The following is a 14,329-nucleotide window of genomic DNA, read 5'->3' on the forward strand; positions in this document are numbered from 1 at the left end:
CGCTCGCTGAGGGGACGTGCGTGTCCTCCCCGCCCGGGAGCGGAGCGGGAGCCGTAGCCCTTTCCTCCTCGCCTCCTCGGGGCTGGCTGAAGGAAAAATGAAGCCTTTGGGATCGCTTTCGCAATGAAAACTTCCCCTGCCCTCGGCCGGCGGCAGCCGCCCGCCTTCCCGCCCCGCGTTACCTGAGGCAGCGCAGCCGTTACGGGGCGGGGGGCGCGCGCGGGCTCGTGGCGCGACCGTTGAGGGACCGTTGAGGGGGCAGCGGGGCCGCTGAGGTGACGGCGCTCCCCGGGAGCGGGTTTGCGCTCCCCGGGGGGAAAAGAGGGACGGACCACCCGGTCTCTGAGGTAGGGGCCGCTGCCCTGGCCAGCGGCTTTCCTGAGGGAAGCGGAGGTGGCAGTCACCCCCGTGGGGCTCGTTGTCCCCTCCTTAAAACGAGGCCGCACCGCTAAGGATCTCCCGTGGTTCAGCAGGGCAAGAGCTGGAAGCGGGGTGCATCCCTCAGCTGCAGCTCCAGGCTGATTACTCAGGGGAAGACAACGCTGGCTGAGTGCAGAGGCTCCCTCAGGCTCGCCTGCTCCCGGCGCTGGAGACGCACATCCTGGCTGCCCAGCTTCCAAGTGAGTGCTGGAGTTTGTCAGCCACATCCCTTCAGGAGCAGGGTCCAGAGCCACATAGCCGGGTGGTTAGCTGTGGGACTCCTTGCCACAGGACACTGAGAAGCCCACCAGTTTGCACAGTAGCAGTGTTCAGACTAGCTCCCAGAGGAAGAGCCACACATCAAAGGGCGTTGAACAAAAAAAAACAACCCACCCCTAATTTTGTCTCTGGTTCGGGAAGTCCCTGAGCCGCTGATCTAGAAGTTGGGCGAGTGTGCTGGGAACTGTCACTGCATCACTGTCCCTTTCTTCCTGAGGCGCTGGAGACAGGAACCTGGCCTACATGACGTTCGGTCTGACCCAGAACAGCTATTCTTAAGTCCCTATCTCCTATTCATTCCACCCTGATCTAATGTAGTAGATGTGTGAATGTCTATTTTATACACCAGAGTCAGTGGTACAGAGGAAAACAAGATTTCTGACCTAATTTTATATCCTTTGTTTTCATTTCCTATGGCAAAAGCAAAGTGCAGGCTTGTTCTTGGCTGTAGTGAGGTCTGTCCTGTTATGGAGTGTCTAAGGCTGTGAAGCCGGTGATATTTGTGCCCCTGTCCCTAGAACCATGCTCATACTTCCATCAGACTCCTGCAGATCACTTCTCATTTATGAGTTCAAAACTTAGATTACATACCAGCAATTTTGGCACACCTGTGAGGTGCGTGGTTGCCGAATCCTCCTTCCAGCCTCATTCAGCTCAGAAGTTCTAATAGTATCGGTTGTTCCTTACTTGGAGTCAATAACTTTTCTTAGGCCGGTAAACCTTCATTGCGTTTTATCCACAAAGCGGCTGCAGTTTGGTGATACAAGAACCAGTGCCTCTCTTCTTTTTTTCAGTGGCTATTGGTTAGCTTCCGCAGCCTATTTAAATGTTACTCATTCACAAGTGCCACACATGTGCTCCTCTGGGCCTTTAAATACCCTGCTGCTTGCTGGTATGCTCCGTACCTTTAGGGCAGGTCTGGAGTTGGCCTTTCTGCGAAAGGTTACTCCACCTGTTTGACTCCAGTGCTTAGGAAATCCAGAGTTCTGGTTCCCACAGTGCTTGTGACTCAGCAGTGTAGCTGCCCTTAAACAGAATTACTCGTCCAACGACTTAAAATGCTTTGCAAGCACTAATGAATTAAGCCTCCCGATGTCTTTGAGATGCGAAGTATTACTGATAGGTAAACCAAGGCAGAGTGTGAGTCATGTGCAGAAGCACATTGCAAACCCTCTCCCTTGAAGCCCTGAAAGAAATTTTGACCTCATGGAAGTCAGGAGTAAAATCCCCATAATTTACTAAGGCCAGAATTTCATCCTTGAAGTCCTATCTCCTGCTTTTTTTCACCGAGCTCTAAAGGCCAGATCTTTAGCCAGTGCACAGCAGCACTGAAAACCAATTGAGCATGGTGCATTACGCAGCCTGAGGACCTTTTTAAGATGCCCGTTTCACTACATATACAGCAATGTACAAATTGCTGCATGTGCACAGAGGGCCTGAATTGTAGTTGCTTTGAGTAGCCCGAGACTGGTGCATGTAAAATTCCTGCTGCAATGCTCTGCTTGCTTATGTCTATGTCTCACAAGGTGTGGAGCCAACGCGTCTTCCTTTGAGGCCGGTGAAGAACTTTTCCATGTCTGGCACTCAGCTTTTTACATTGCGTAAAGCTACTTCCTGCTAATCTTCCTATTCTGACATAATTAGATTACATCCACATTAGAAGCCGTTATAAACATCTAGTGTGCCAAGGTCCGGTGTTACAGACGGTACTTCGCTTCGGGCCTGAATCCGTTCCCTAATATAGAGTTAGATCCCGCTTCACTGAAGCCACTGGGAGAATGCCCAGGACTTTGGTGGGACAAGGATCACCGTCTTTAGAGGGAGCGCCTGGCTTATGAGGGTCAGGTGTCGTGAAGTCAATTCTTTGTGTTAGGAAAGTTGTAATTTCCTTTTAAAGCTCAGTGACTCATTGAATCATGGCTGTGAACAATCCCACAGGATTTCCTTAGATTTGCGATACCTGAAGGTAAGCTTGGAAAGGCGCCCCTGGAAAAATTCTTCGTTCAGGGACCTGATCCATCTCATTTTCAAGTCAGTGACTAAACTTTTGTTTACTACTGTAATGCAGATCAAGATGGTTGCATAATCGTGGGGGCCTGATTCTGCATCAGCCTTCAATAAACCAGTAGAAAGGGCTACCAGAAAAGAATCTGTTGAAATGTGAAATCTGTAGTCATAAAGACTTCATAAAGCTTGACAACCTCATTTCACAGCAAATGAAGAGGCTAGAGGCGCCCTTTGTTTCTCTAGATTTTTATAAAAGTAGTTTTGCTTCTTGAAACTAGCCACCCTCTAAAATTAATTTGCTGCAGTTTTAGATATAATTCTGGACAAACTGAGTGAAAGAGCGAAAATTTCATCCACTTGGATAATCCTTTATCTAGGAGTTAAGCTTCCCTATTGCAAGGAGAAGAACGTATCACTCCAGTCAATCACGGATGAGTGAGCTTTTAGATAAGGCCTTTCCTATAATACACCCATAACACTTTATTTTCCTCTTGCTGTACTGGAAGTGACCTCCCCACTTGGGCAAGTGTCGCGGAGGCAGAGATAGGGACTGTGCCGTGCTGCTTGGCTGACACGCATTTCAGAGCAACACATTCCAGCAGATGAACCCATTTGCACAGTTGAGTGATCTAAACTTAGAAAGCTAATTTCTCTAATTACAAAGTGACACTGAACTCCTGTAAAGCTTTTCATCACCTGAGTGGAATGGGAATTGCACTTCCATAATCATTTAATGTTTAGAAACTAATTAGAAAGCATTTTTGTGGGGAGGCCACACCCCGTGTTAGAGTAGTTCACAAATGGATCAGGAGAGAAAACTAGCTCTGATGAGAAAGTTGAGCAAGTGGCAGAGGTTAGGAGAAAGAGTACAGTTTACCAGCGACTGAGCAGTGCATGCCTAGTTCCATAAAATCTTCAGTTCTTCAGAGTCAGGCAATTTCTTAAAGCTGTATCTCTAGGCAAGCTTTCCAAATGTGACAAAAGATTTTGGAGAAGATGTTCTAGTGCCACAGACCCAAATCCAGTTTGCTGCTACAAGCAGTTACTTTCCTCTTTCCCTGGAGCACGTCGCTTAAGAGAATTAAAATTTCAAAGCCCCGTTGTGCATGTGCGTTTTGTGACTTTGGAATTCCCACCTTAGTTTTTCTGTACCTTAGCTCCCTGGAATTAAAATGAGGCACTAAATCTAATTCAGAGGATACTCTGAGAACAATAAAAAATAAAGACTGTGGAGTACTCAGAAATGACTGTAGTGAGAACCAGTAAAATCCCTGAAAGAGTTAAAAGTTGTAGAGCCAAAAAATGTGCCTATTGTAGAGCTTTTAAGTTTTATCCAGCTGTAATTAACTGAATCCATAACATTATTGCTTTCTGTCACAGCTTAAAATTGAGACCTTACTCCATTCCAGATAATAGTACTGTTTCTCCTTCAGTTTCCTTTCTTATATGCATATAAAACCTGCTCTCTGGTTGTTTCTCTGTTAACCCTTCAAGGATCGGATGCCTCCACGTTAACCTGTGAACCCAATTGCTTTGTCCTTCAGTTATCCTCCCCAGTGGTGGGATTCCTACACACCAGTGATTTGATCTCAAATCCCTGCTTTCTAAAAATGGGGGAGAGCTGAGACTAGTGTTTTAGGTCTGAGTAGGGGTACAGCTTATCAAGCTAGAGTAGCTTCCAGTAGGTGCAAAGACTATGACACTGAGCAGTGCTGGCACATCTGTCACAGACAAGATGACACTTTCATTTGATAAGCAGTAACCTCAGCTATTCTTGTCAGTCGTAGAAAAAGCTGCACTGAAACTTAGGCTGAGCCCTGTTGCCAATAAACAACAGATGCTTTTAAGAGAGCTCCAAGTTTCTAGTAGGGTTTTCCTCACAGCTTTCTGCAAGGGTGCTTCTTTTAGCCAATTTCATAGAGTAAGTGCTCAGATCAAGTTTCATTTTCTTGTTATGAAAGCATCAAAATGTCTGAAGTTTTCTTTTCATGTAGATTATTTTCGTTGTTAAATGCATATGATAGTATGTGTTCAATACGTTCTCAATCATGAACTATCCTAAGGGTGCAAGACTGAAGTATACAGGGGTGTCATTTAGCTAAGGAAATGATTAAAAAGAAGAGAGCTGTGATTAGCAAATTTAAATTTGGGTGTACAGTATATGACTTCTTGCCCTTGCCTGCCATTATTCCATGGCTGATCTAATATTTTGGGCCTTGAGTTTGCTTAGTCCTGCATGGGGGATATAAAGGGAGTTGCTTCATTTGGCATAAAGAAACATTTAGAGGCGTTAGGACTACTAAAATCCAGATTCAATCCAAAATATAAATGTGCCTAAATCAAGGAACAAAAAACTTTAAGTTAGGGATGTGCTTAAGTAACTTGCTGGAATGGCCAGTGAGTTGAGCCTCAGAGTTGGGTGGATGGGAGTGACCCTGCTGATCTACAGGGGAAACATTTCTCCAGGGAGTTAGGGGTATATACAGTGGCACAACGGCCTGTGTTTATCCAGTTCCTTGGCACTGCCTGCTCCCTGGCAGAAGGAACCTTTTTGTATCAGCTACATCTTTTTAGATAAAGCACAGGCCCCAGAGAGTGGCTAGCATCCTTGGTGGTACAGATAAAGACAAGGTCCTAGGCAAAGGGGCTAAAAATGGCTTTCTCTGTGTCCATCCTTTACAGAGGAATTAAAAAAAAAACCTTGACCATTCTGCATGGTACAACAGTGCCACTGACATGCAGGTGTTACCTGTCTGCGCATTGAGGGCTTTTCTATCACTGATCACGCAGTGAGAGGTGTGACAGGACTGTATGTTAGAGCCAGCAGCATTTGGAAGAGTCTGAGTCTGCTCTGATTTGGGAGTTTTGGTGCTGAAACACTGCATTTTGAACAAGGTCTGTATCAACTTAAGCAGTTAATCGCTTGAGCCTCTCCCGGCCCCGCTCTGGAGTTAGCTGTTATCAAAGTGCCTGCAACTACTAGCAGGACAGTGGAAACAAGAGTGAATGAGAAGGAATGGAATAAGAATAGGCTAGGGGCATCATGGAGAGATGGCAAATAACAGGCCTTATTCTTAGGAGTATGAGCAAGATACAGTGCCCTGTCACCCTGCCTCTCTGATTAAAGGTTTTTCTTTGCTCTTTCCACAGTACCTGGAAGGTTTTACATTCCTGCCTCCCTGTCAGCCATTCTGTCTCACAACGTTTTCAAACACACAGGAGATGATTTTCCCTTCAATTGCTCCTGATCTCGGCCCTGAGTCAAGGACCACTCCAAGTGTGATGAAAGACATCCCTGATTTGTGGCACTGTGGCAGCAAGACATGCTTGGTGAAGACCTGAAAGAAAAGGAGCCTGGCTGTAGAATTGGAAGCTTAAAACCAATTAATTTCTTTGAAGGTAATGGCATTACCCAGTGTGCATCCGCTTTATGTCTGAAAAGGGCCACAGACTCTCGAAGATCCACAATCTGTGTGTTGGCCTGAATTGTTGGTTTTTTTATATATATAATGATGATTTTTATTTACTGTGGCAGAGGGGAACGAATGAGGATCTGCCACAACTTGAATAGAAGCAATTCCACACCTGTCTCTTTAAATGCACATTTGTGATTGGCTGCCTTTTATTGTCCTCCCTCCTCTGGGGCTGCAGGGGAGTGTGTGTGTGTGTGCAGAAGGATTTCCCAGCCTAGTGGGTGACCCCTCATCTTGCTGCTCCAAGCATTGGCTTCCCTCCCCTCCTTTCTTGCCAATATTTATTGGAAGCACGTGCTAAGGAATCTGTGAGCCTGCAATGCTAATGAGTGCGTGGCACAGAGCAGAGCGGGGCACCAGATGCAAAGGGACAGGCGCGTTTCCTAATGAGGGAGTCCCGAGACCCATCTGTTGAGTCTCGTGGGCCTTCAATGAAGTTAGCTGGGCAAGGTTGCCAGAGGAGGTTTTTTTCTCTAATGCTTTTAGTTCTCAACAAGTGCAATCCTGTATAGAGCAGCATGTCATGGGGTTAGGCTTTGTTGTTACTAGCAGATAATGTGACTTTGAAAAGAACGCCCCCACCCCAGCTGAAAGGAGGATAACCCTCCTCTACCCCCTTCTTTCCCATCTTCCTTGCTCAGATCAATAACAGGTCTCTAGGCACAAAGCCTGCATTCTTTTATTCTCAAATTAGAGCAGCTGCAGCAGCAACACCACAGCTCATTGGAAACCTATTAGCTTTTGAAAGACTTAATCCAGTTTGAAAATAACTAGTGTTTCTCAATCCTTCACGCACTCACTCTTGTAAGAGGCAATATTCTTAGGCTGCATTGAGAGTGGACTGGGCTTATTATAATAACCTGCATCTCTCTCAGTGTCCCAAAGGGGCAACAAAGAAGGCAAAATGTCAGTTTCCCAGCTTCACATGGCCTAAGAACATCGGATTTACTCTGCCATATCACACCCTATCACTGAGCTATGCCGCCTACCATCCTGCCTTCAATAGTGACCAATATCTTGTGACTCACTCTCCAATTTCATAGTTTTTAAGGCCAGAAGGGACTATTATGATAATCTATTTGACCTCCTGCACAACACAGACATTAGAATTTCATCCTAGGTGGGATAAAAGCTGGGAGCAGCTGGATTCCTTGATGCTGCTCTGCCGGGCAACAGTGGAAATGTGGGGGTTTTTTGAGGGTACTTTTTGCTATAAGGGGAATTTGTTCTTTTCAAGCACATTAAAAACAGAGCTTTGCAAATGGGAGCCCTGTGCATACGCAGCAAATGCCTTGCTTTGGAGTTAGGGGAGCTGATTTTAGGTAGAAAGGATTTCCTCACCCGTCTTGGTTTCTTGTTTAGCTCTTGTATCTAATCACCCCTTTACTGTGGATCTCTCTGCAGCAACTCTGTGAGCTAGTTACTCCCATTTTAAAGGTGAGGATCTGAACTTCGGCAATTGCTATGCCCTTCAGAGACATTTAGGCCACAAATGCCTTGTGAAGACCATAGCAGTGAGGAAACAAAGTTTTCTTGCACAGGGTCCTTAATCTCGTGCCCCAAGTCACACTGGAAGTCCGTAGATGATCAGGGAGCTTGTTTTCTCATTTTTCTTGAGTCCCAGCCTAGTGTGTTTGCTGGGACATCTTTCTCTGCTCAGTCTTTTCCTGTACCGTGCCAGTCCTAAACCTTTCCTGTAAGTGCTGCCAACTGTTATCGGTAATGGCGGTACAGATATGTTGCCAGTAGTAGCTGGGGTAGGACCACCAACTGACTTCCTGAAGGCCACCGATCAGCAACAGCTTTTGATTTTTATTGACCTGGACCAGATTCCGTGTGGTGACCTAGAGCTAAGGGGCTCAGTATCTCATTACTAATCCCTTGAGCTAGCCAATTCCTTCCACCAAGTCAATGTTTTCTGAAGTGTTAAAAGACTTTTCCTGCCTGCCTGCCCATTAAATCCTGCTCTTCTGTCCGTGTCCTTGGATCAGCCTAATCACTGAAGTGGATCAGTTTCAAGTCTTAACGATGCAAGCTGTGGTACTGACAATGCAGAAGATGGCAGGCAGCGCAGCTGAGGCACTGTGTTGCAGGCAGCGGGACAGACACTGCTCTTAGGGGTCTGCTTTGGGGTAACCCTGATGTGCTGCTTTTGTAACGCATTGCCAGCTGGGACATGATGTTTCCTGCTTTTAGCTTATTTATCTGAGATTTACAATTTATATATGTTTCTAGATACTTTAAATCTAGAAAAAAGAAACCAGGTGATTCCCTGGATGATCCACTGGCATTACTATTTGGGTGCCTCAAGTACTGATTCTCTTGTGTGATATTTTAATCTTCTCACTTTCTGAGACAGGGAGCCTGGCTTCACAGAATAAGCCACACAGAGCGCCATCACTATGTTCTAATGTATCCTTATTATTAAAGTCTTATACTTTAAAGATACAGAGAAATGTGTTTCAAAAGAGTACATACAGAAAACCACTGCGGTTTACATTAGAATCTGTAATAGCTTTATCCACATACACTTAGCAGGAAACAGCTTCCATTTTCTTAATTTTAGATTGGATACAGAGCAGCTTAGAAGTTCAGATCTTCTATATATGTCTCCTCTTCCAGCAAAGCTTCTTCAGAATTCATACAGGCTTACAAGGGTGGGCATATACATTGGTCCATGTATTTGCTTTTTTTCCCCCTCATATATATCTGTATGAAAAAGGAGAGCTATTCTTAGACATTTCAGTTACTCATCCTTGATAACTGTTTTCTTAATATTTACTCTGGTAAAGTGGGCATAGCTGTTTTTATAAAGAACGTTCTTCTTGCGAAGTAGGAACACTGTTTCCTCCACTACTTATGCAGCTCTACATGTGGTGGTGTCTGTGCGCACACATGCACTTGAATATAAATTTCCCTTATCAATTTTTTCTTAAAACAAAAATTATTTGTAGAGAGCATGTCTGCTTTTGACTGCATATAGTACACCAGGCTGCAGATGAAAAGAGCATACATCTCCAAGCTTCTGCACTTGCTCTTATAGAAGGAGTTGTGTATTTGCTGAGGGATACTAACCATATTTGCCCTTACTTTCAGTCAGTGGATCAGGATACTCTAATTCTAGGCTACCTCATTAAGAATATTCTCACAATAGTTAATTAGTCTCCAGGATCATAGGGGTTTGCTCCTTTCCAATACTGGTGATGTCAGTTAATGCTCTGTAACCATTTGAAACTAAGTTCTCAATGTGGAGCTTGACATGAAGGCCTGTGTCTAGTAAAGACACAGAAGCAAAATCTAACAGTGTCCTTCCTCTTGCTAGCACTTTGTTTATCTGAATTGTTTCCCAAGTTAACTCCTGTGGTCTAACCCCATAGAAGAGAAGATCTAATCTCTAATTGTCCTCTGGGAGTATTCCTGCAAGGTCCTTGAAGAATATATCCTGTTTCCCAGTCAAAGAGTCATTCCAAGGATGTGTCCTGTCTTCTCTTCTCATTTGAAGATTGTTTACCTGTTATTTATGAACTGTGTTTTGTCTGTGGACTATTCCTAGTGTGGTGGCATTGTGATACTTATTAGAGAAGGAGGAAGGATTAAAATGGCTCAGACTTTACATTCAGCATCACATATTGTATGCAGAAGGATTTACAGTCATATTACAAATGCACCAAAGCCCAGCCAACTCTTGGAGGCAGCAGGAATTCTGCCATCAGTGGAAGACAGATTGAGTCTGTAATAGAGAAATATTGAAAGAATTCATAATTACCTATTCTGGTGATGTTTAGAGCAGCATGATATATGTTGTTGGGTGTCAGATGTGGAACAAAATATTGACCATTTCAGGATGGTGCTAAAATAAAAGCAATTCAAGGATCAAATTATGCATGAGTGTAAATATTCAAACTCAGCTGTAGCAAACAGAATGCTCTCATTTATGCCAGCTAGGATTACAGTTTGCAAATTTTATTAGAGTATGAAGAGGTCACTTATTGTTTCAAAGAGGTTTTTCCTGAAAGGAAGGCAACCAGCGCTGAAGAGCTGAAAGCACTGAGCTGTGCTCATTTGGATTAAAAATAGGTATTTTGGGCCAGCAGAGCTTCAAAATAAGCAAATTCTCAAACCAAACAGTTTTCCTTTTGGTAGCCGAAAAGGAAACCACACATCCAGGAGGAATGTAGATCAAAGCAAACTCTGCAAATGATGCAGAAACACATAAAATAACAAACAAGGCTGGTGGGAAGAGGGGAGCTTTTGTAAGTAGATAGGTCTGTTCATATTACACTGAAACCAAATGCAAGATTGCTAAAGAAGATACTTGAGAGGGGCATATAAGGCTATAGATTTTTCTCCTCAGAGGATTTTTTCCAGCCTGTTTTTGCATGTCCATTGTATTTGCAAAGTAACATATAAGGGACATACTCAGCACCAGATCTCACTGATATCAACTTTTGCCTTTCACCACTCTATCTTATCTCTTAATTTCTTTCTCTTGCTAGCTGCCCTGAGCCTCCCTCTGCCTAAGTCTGTGGCAAAACATGTTTGTTTTACTGCTTGCCCATAATGCTGTTAAAGCACAGCATCAAGTCATCTTCCATAACTAGACTTCCAATATTTAGGTAGTTTAACTTCCATACTTTCAGAAGAGAACAATTCTGAATGTATATAGGTATTAGCTGGTTAAATTGGAATGCATTTATTTAATGTGTTACATATGAGAGTACAAATCTACCTCAGAATTGTTTTTAATAGAAAATACGAAGAGAAAGTTATTGCTAAATATTTTTAAACTCATTGTTTTACTTATGTTTAAGTAAATATGTTGCTGCAATAATCAATGCTTGTAAAAATTGATTTGATAGGGATTTGGCAATTGTTGCAGTGAAGTCGTTCTTTAGCTTAATGACTTGTCCAGTCCTTTCTTGAATGCATCTTCATGAAGTGATGGGCATATAATTCCTGAACTCCTCAGGGTTTTGATTCACAGAATTCTCGATACAAGAGGAAGGACCTTGCAGAAGGGAGAAGGGTCCTTTGTCCAACAGCCATGAAGAGACTGGGATTTCTGGGATAGGTGTGTTCCCTCCTGTGGGTCCTGCAGACCTCTCCCTGTCTCTTTTGTCCTGCTAGCTCCTTCCATGTGCCTCTCCAGCTGAAGAAGCTGCATGTGTGGCACCTACCTTACCTTTGGTAGGAAACAAGTGCAGAAGGTAGTTTATTTCATCTAGGCCAACAAGTGAGAAGGCAACACTTCTTTATGAGCCACATTTTTTTACATAGAACTGCCTCTTACCTCTCACCCCCCATCTCTTACTTCTGCAGCCACATACATACCTTTTGAAAGCACCCTGGTCCATATTGCCTAAGGCTGGAGCAGAGTGGGTTCCCCAGGGCTCTGTAGATGTGAGGACAGGACGCAAGCTGGATTGACGATGTCCTGGTAGTTGGAAAGATTCTATTTATTTCCTTCTTTTTTTTTTTTCCTTTTTTTTTTTTTTTTTTTTTATGTAGAGCAGCCCCTTTTCTCTCTGCTTTCCAGAGCAGCCTGCCATCAGGAAGGGCAGGCCCCACTGCACCCATCCTGTACAGGTCATAGGATATACGTCGCACCTTCCCATCTTCCCCTTGGCTGCGCACAGAAAGATGCCTGCTCATTGTGTGAAGGGCAGGTTACTGTAGAAACGCTACTCTTCTGAAGACTGTCACTGGGATAGCTATGGGGTACGTGGAAAACAATGCTTTCCCACTGTACCAATAGAGGCTTGTTTGCGCCAGACGAAGATTTCCTCTAGCAATTTTTTATTTCTCTAGGACTCTGGAATTGTTTGCCAGTTCTTTGAACTTTTTTTAACACTGCCACTTTTAGCCTGACTGGAGACTAGTGAAAGTTTGAGCTCTATATCTGGGGAAGCTCATCTCTGTGTGAGCAGTGGACCAGTCAATAGGCTCCATGTATCAGATTGTTAGACAAAGGGGCAGCCTGCAGCAAAAGGGATGTTTGTACTGTGGCCAGAGTAGGCTTCCTTAAAAATAATAGCCAAGGGTAAACACTATCAATTCACAAGTTAGATGCTTGTAAAAAAAATGTCAGCCCATTTGCTAACCCATTAAGAAGGGAAATAGGACTTGACAGTTCACTATGCTGTGATTATAAGCATGATGTTTCCCTTAGAAAGAGTGCTTATGGTGCTCTGTAGGCAGGGTGAGTGCACTGCAGTCATTGATGGCAAGTGATTGGGAAGATTTGTTGCTGTACAGAAGTTTGTGCATGGCTTGGTTTTAGGTTGTTTCAACCTATCCACATCAAGTGACAGAATGCAAAGCTGTCAGACCTGAACTGGCAAAATAAAGCTGGCATTCTAAAAAGAGTATGTCCATACAGTGACTTCCGTTTTTCTACTCAAATGTGGTCTTTTTTTTTGTGACTAAAGGTTACAAAAAATGTGGGGGGATTTGTTGAAAGAGGATTATCCCCAAGCCCAAGCTAGCTTTGCTAAGGGAAACTTGCTACTAGAGGAGGACTTTTGCAAAATTTATTCCCAAGGTGATGCCTTCCAAGTACAGAAGAAATTTATATTTGTGACCTCCTTTGTTCTTGGTAGATATATGGCCAGCAGATCTGAAATTCGGTCAGCACTCTGCATCCAGTGGCTAACTGGGTGATCCTGGTCACCAGAGGAGAAGATGCTGGACTTGCAGAGTTTTGGGAGGAAGTTCATTGATGGGAGAAAGGTTGAAGAGACCTTGATGAAAGCCATGGAGTAGACCAGCCCTGAAGCAGGCTGGACAACTTCTGAGTAATTTTATACAGAGTATTTCGAAGTTGCTAGAAAATCTCTCGTTGAGTCCAGGAGTTTTTATACTGTCCCACTGTGTTTAGTTGGCCTCAGATATATGGAAAGTCATATTGGAATTGGAATTTTTTTAAGGACAACAAATCGCTTGGTGAAGGCCTTGTACAGAGATGAAGAGTGAAAGGCTGACTCCTGTGAGACAGCTTCCAGTATGATTGGTTAGCACTGATAACCAGTAGCAGAGATCAATTATATTAATCAGGAGACAATCTCTAGTCCATAAAACTGAGTTTAAGTAGTTGGGACAGAAGAATGGCGTAGAGACATAAAGTGAATTAAAGTGTGTAAGAAATCCTGCTTAGAAATAAGCAGTTAGCCCAGACCTTACACAAAAACAACCCAGCCAGGAAATGAAATACATACTTTAACATGAAACTGAAGGCATCAATTGTCTGAGGTTCTTTTGCTGAAATACCTTGCTGTGTGCCCCATGGATTGACTACAAGGCTAGTCCTTCATTCTGATGACTCAACCAGTATTGATAAACATAGCTTGAAAACTGATCTAAAAGGACCTATGGGGTTTTTATTTTACACATTTTTCATCAGGACACAGCTTTCTAAAACATGATTAAATATTTGATAACTTTGACCACAATTAAAACTGATTAGTCTGTAACTCAAGGTTTTTCAAAAATAAACAATTGCCCCCAAACTTGCAGAAGCTCAAAAGCCTGTAAAGAAGATCTTTAAACATTAGAAACAGCTGCTTTTACATAACCGTTAATATAGCTATTGCTTTTATTACAGTGTGGTTCCTTCACTGTATCTGTTACGCTTACGTATGTTAGCACAAGAATTGTATTCTCACTCAAAATAGTCATTGGCTTTTTGTCAACAAAAAGCTATAATCAGAATAATTTTCGTATAAGCAGCACTTTCACAATGAAAGTCCTGCATTCAAGAGATTTCTAACAACTCTGAGCTTGAAAGGGACTGTTTTTAAAAAAGGAAAATGCTATTAATATCACTATATTATAGAGAAGTCAGTTACATAAGAAGGAAAGCAAGAGAAGCGCGAACACTGTCGTACCAGTAAGATATCCAGTGCGATAACATTTGTCAGTATTGGTCAGTACAAGGGGCAAAGAAATTAGAAAGCAATTATTTGCCTAGAGAAAAAAAATATCCTGAGTCTTTAGTTAGTAGTTTGGATCAGAATCACAGGGCTTTATAACCGTTTAGTTGTATCTTGTCATAAATAACACTAATTCATTTTGAAATGCAACATTTTTGGTTTCCCAGTTGTTCTTCTGGCAGAGAGTTCCACAGATTAATTATTCATATTGAGACTTTTCTT

Source organism: Gymnogyps californianus, chromosome 3, assembly GCF_018139145.2.
Source record: "Gymnogyps californianus isolate 813 chromosome 3, ASM1813914v2, whole genome shotgun sequence".
Lineage (NCBI taxonomy): Eukaryota > Metazoa > Chordata > Aves > Accipitriformes > Cathartidae > Gymnogyps > Gymnogyps californianus.